Source organism: Chiloscyllium plagiosum, chromosome 21 (genome assembly GCF_004010195.1).
Source record: "Chiloscyllium plagiosum isolate BGI_BamShark_2017 chromosome 21, ASM401019v2, whole genome shotgun sequence".
Taxonomy (NCBI): domain Eukaryota; kingdom Metazoa; phylum Chordata; class Chondrichthyes; order Orectolobiformes; family Hemiscylliidae; genus Chiloscyllium; species Chiloscyllium plagiosum.
Window position 1 is genome coordinate 15,018,571 of NC_057730.1, and position 4,973 is coordinate 15,023,543.

The following is a 4,973-nucleotide window of genomic DNA, read 5'->3' on the forward strand; positions in this document are numbered from 1 at the left end:
GGGAAAGCGTCGGTTTAGCGTCACCGAAAATCACCTGGATTCAAGGTCTGGACCGTTAGATTTATTCCTTTCGGCCGCACGGTTTTGAAACGTGCCCCGACCACAGCCCGCGAAATACGTCACCGAGCAACTGAAGGCGGTCCAGGGAGACGTCACCGAGCAGCTTCACCCAGCTCGAGGTGACGTCACCGGAAGTCCCTCTGGCTGGCTGACTCCGAACTTCCGCTTTTGGTGTAAGTTACCGAAATGTCCCTGAATAACCGCCTGGCCAAGGCTGAGTTGGAATGATCGATCTAGACATGACAAATAGCACGGATGATGGTTTCAGCAGGCCACGAGTTGATAAAATGTGGGATCAAGCGATGCCATGTGCATTTGTGAAATGGGAAGCTCATCTTTGGGATCAAATATAGCAGTCTGTTGTTCAAGTTCAGACAGTGGCCATGCCATGGTATCATGTCATCAGAGAGTTTATGACAAAATTGAAAACTCCTCTATCTCATCAGTGTGTAGACAGGAATTTTGTGGAGAGATGGTTAAGTCTCAGACAACTTGGAAAGAGAACAGATCAAGAGATGCAAGTAGGGAAAGCTGCGTGTCTATCATCGTTGTAATCGTGGAAACTTGATTTTGGATGATGTCTCAAGGGGGCAGACGAAGAATAGGAAATGCCCAAGAATTTTTTTAATGGAAGCTGCATTGCAAAAAGTGGAAGAGAAACAGCTGTGAATGATTCGTTTGGCTACAATAGGGGATAAAATGGACGTGAACACAGAAAATGTGCAAGTGTTCAGTTGCTCTTACAGTCTTCATGGAAAAAAGAAATTGTGGTGCAGCAGCAAAATTCCACAGAAAGATCATTGACTCAAAACATTATTGAACAAAGCACTCTTAAAATAATCTTCCCAGAAACTCCACCCAGGTTTTTGAGAGCTAAATTCGTAGCAAGTTACTCTCAGTACACATTGATAATTTTCTATCCAAGCCTTCTTATAAACTTCATACTACTTCATCCTCTTCAATTTGGGCAACCCAAGATCTATAAAGCAGAGCCGACACCAAGACCTATCATCTCCCCTAAAGTATTTCCAACATACAAGATGACTCAAAAACAGCCAAAATATTCAAAACACTAATGAAGAAATCCACTAACCTTTTTATTCTTGCACAGGGTGTGGGCATTACCAGCCAGGCCAGATTTTATTGCTCACCACTAATATCCTGGAGAAGGTGATGGTGATCTGCCTTTTGAATCATTACGGTTAATATGATAGCAACAGTATTGTCACGGAGTCAGATTCAGCATTTAGAAACAGCTATAGTGAAGTAATGGCACTACACTCGTCAGGAGAATCTGTCGCTTGGAGGGAATCTAGCAGGTATAAGATTCTCATATATCTGTTGCCCTTGCCCATTTTGGTGTTAGATGTCACAGATTTGAAAGATGGTGTAGAAGGAGCCTTGGTGAGTTGCTTATTTCACCAACACTAAACATTCAATAGGTACAGCAGATTTATCCAACTCAGTGGTCAGTTAAGTTATTCTTCACCAATGTATTCATTAAGAAGCTTATTTTATCATCAAAAAATATTTAAAAGAAGACTTCTCATCCAACAAAACTGTGATATTACTGGATCACATTAACTTATACTAATGTGTCCAAATTTGACATCATTCTACTAGTGTGGTACCGATTTGAAACAAATTTAATGTGCATCAACCAGTTTCTCATTTCGTAACAACTATTTCCATTAAGATACGAGCCAGCCTGCCTTACATTGGTTCCACCTCGCATAGACTACAATTTATATTCAAATCGGTGAACAAAGAAGTCCGACTCAAGTCATTTAAGAAGAATACTCAATGGGACCATTTGTACATACGCATTAATGGGTGATTGTATCTGTGATAGGAGAAGTTTTTCTGAAAGGATAGATCTATGGAGGAAAGGAGCAGAATAAGCTCAGTTTGCAAAGAACAAGAGTTGAGATAGCAGTTGAAATCACCAAGGATGAAAGGTTACTAAATACAGAAGGAGAGTGAAGAAAGCAGAGAGGATATCTTAGTGAGAAGTTTAATGGGGTATATTGGGTTAATTGGGTGATTTGATAACTGCGTAGGTGGTAAAACAAGGATTTTAACTGAGAGGTGTTAAGAGTGAAACATGACAACTGTCCAAATGAGAATTGCTAAAAGAGGGGAAAAATATCAAGGTATGGTTTAAAGATGAGTACACTATTATGCAAGTATAGCAGGGCAAGTGATGGATGCTTCACAGTTGGGAAAGCTTTGTGAAGGGAAAGATGTCATCAACTCTTAGTCATGTCTCTGTTGAGGTAATAATATCAATGCAATTGTTTGCAATTAACTCATGAACAGCAAAACCTTCATTAAAGTGCATATTTGAGGGAGATTTGGAACAATGACTAAGCATCCTACATGAAATGTTCACAGAAACAGCGTTAGAAGTGACAAGATGGACAGAGGAGGTTGCAATATTCTCAGCAGGCAGGCTGGATGGTGAAGTCAGGAATAGAATGGGTATTGCTACTCATTAGGAGGCAGCGATAAATACCACAATAGGTCTTTTGAGAATACCTAGAGAGGCATAGAAGGAGGCTGTAGGGTTATTAAGAGGATATGAAGCCTAAGATGGTGGCATAAGAGTAGGAAAAACAATGAGTACTTGAGATACCGTGGATTACCGAGGATAGAGAGAAAAATGAGGCATAATAACAGGGAAGGCTTAGAGAAGAGAGGAATAAGAATGCAGGTTCGAGTCTGGAGCACCAGCCATGGTGAAAAGGATATGGGAAAATGAGGTTATATAGACAACAAGATTGCAAATTAGATTAAGACAGCTAAGACTGAAATGTGAGTTAAAAAAAAAAATCTAGGTTTAAATTAAGGTATATAAAGTTATAATAAAATTGACAAATTGAAGACAGGCACCAAGACAGGTGAGTGGAAATAGGCAATGCAATGTCTGGATGGTTCTCTCAGGAATTGCTGCTAGTAAATCTGAAAGTTGAAATAACAAGATGCAATATTGTGCAGCTGTCAGAAAAATAGATCAAAGATTTTGTTCAAACAATCAGCTGAGTATGAGTGTAAATAGAGACCGTGGAGAAGTTTCTAAATAACAATTTCTGTTGCCAAGTCTAAACATGAAGAATGTAAGCAGTTCATTGAAGTAGATCAGAGCTTTGAATTTAATCCATATCAACGTTCAAATCAATGCTGTCAATTTTAGTTACTGTACTGACAGGGCTAATTAATTGATGTTTTAATTCAATATGGTCCAACAAGTAAAATTGATGGCAATTATTCCACTGTAATGTGTTGCGAGATGTCAGATTCCAGCTCTGTCCCCCAAATCACAGTCCAGGGAGAGGTATTATTTGATAGCTGAGGAACACCAATACAGATCAATGTTGTAGCTATCCTGCATGAATCTAAGCCCTTGCATAGTGACACATTTCAGAACATTTCAGAGCAGTGTTATCTAACAAAATTTGATGCCAAATCACATAAGGATATTTGGAACAGATAATCAAAAGCTTGATCAAGAAGGTGGATTTTCGGGAGTATCTCAAAGGAGAAAAATAAGGTTTAGAGAGGAAACTTCAGAATTTAAGACTTTAGCAGCTGAAAGCATGGTCCCCAATGTACGAGCAATTTAAGTAACAGAACAGCCCAGGATTGGATGAGTACTGATATGTTGGGGGCTGTAGGAGGTTGCAGAGATAGGGAAGTGTCTGTCTTTTGAAAGATTTGAAACATGGAGACGAGTTTTAAAATCAAGGTGTTGTATGGACACTAACAAATGTAGGTCAGTGAGTACAGAGGATATAGGGAATTAGAATTTGGTGTGGCTGAGATATAGGAGCAGAGTTTTAGATTATCTCACATTTATGGAAGTTGGGATCTGAGAGGTTAGCTGGAAGGGCATTGGAATTGTCAAGCTGAGATAAAATAGGTGAAGTTGAGAGTTTCAGCGGTAGATGAGCTAAACCACATAGCACAAGCAGAGGCCAAAACATGCATTGTAGCTGTGCTGACTCTTTGAAGAAGCTAGCTAATTAGCCTCACTCTCCTGCTTTTCTTTCCTATAGCCATGTATTTTTTTTTCTTTCCTATAGCCATGTATTTTTTTTTCTTTTTGAAATGTTCAACAAATGATCTAAAACAATAAAGTTCAAGTTATAATTATTATCTCAACTGTAAGTTCCTAGTTGGGCTACAGCTTCAGCAATAGTCTCACTAATACTGTTTAATTTCAAGAAGAACTTTGGCAAGGTTCCACATCAAAGGCTATTAGTTAGGGTAAAAATAAATGGGAATTTAGGGTAGAATTTGGGACTGTAGCAGAATTGGTTTTAAAAATGAGCAAGTGTATACCTGAGTGATTTAAGGAAGAACTTTCTTAGATGCTACACTATTCAGAGGTGGTCACTATCTCACATTTGTTTGGCCTTATGTGCTATTTCCCCCTTAGTAGCCCAAACTTAGATTTTGTCCATGTCATGTTTTGTATGGACACAATGGCTTCATTGTCTGAGGATTTGTAATTGGATCATGAACATCCTGAATTTTGATTTAAGACAGCGGGAAGGTTATGAATGAAGGATCTGAAGATGGTGGAGCTTAGCATATTGGAGTAACTCCAGCTGCATTGTTCTGGGCTGAGGTGATTAGCCTCCAACAAACATCTCCTTTCATGCCAGGTATAACACCAGCCAGGAAAGTGTGGCCGGATGGGCTGCTCAAAACGATAGATTTATGAAAAATGAACAATAAATGAGGCATGCTGGGAAATTGAAACAAGCTTTGACCAAAAGTAACTGTGCTCAAAGACTCTGGAATAAATAATCTGCACAATTCAGACAGGCTGCAGTTACAGACAGACAGTGTGCAACTGACCCAGCAGCTGCGGACAATACAATATACACTTGGATTGGAATTGAATAGAA

General features: G+C 39.3%; 1 protein-coding gene across 1 annotated transcript in view; it reads right to left on the minus strand.

Annotated features, from left to right (window-relative positions):
• The window catches only part of meiob (meiosis specific with OB-fold), a 64,331-nt gene extending 63,887 nt beyond the window's left edge, over positions 1-444 (minus strand). Inside the window, exon 1 of the mRNA XM_043711309.1 lies at positions 35-444. The gene's annotated coding sequence lies outside the window, so the exon portion shown is untranslated. The remainder of the gene's footprint in view (positions 1-34) is intronic.
• Positions 445-4,973: the final 4,529 nt, after the last annotated feature.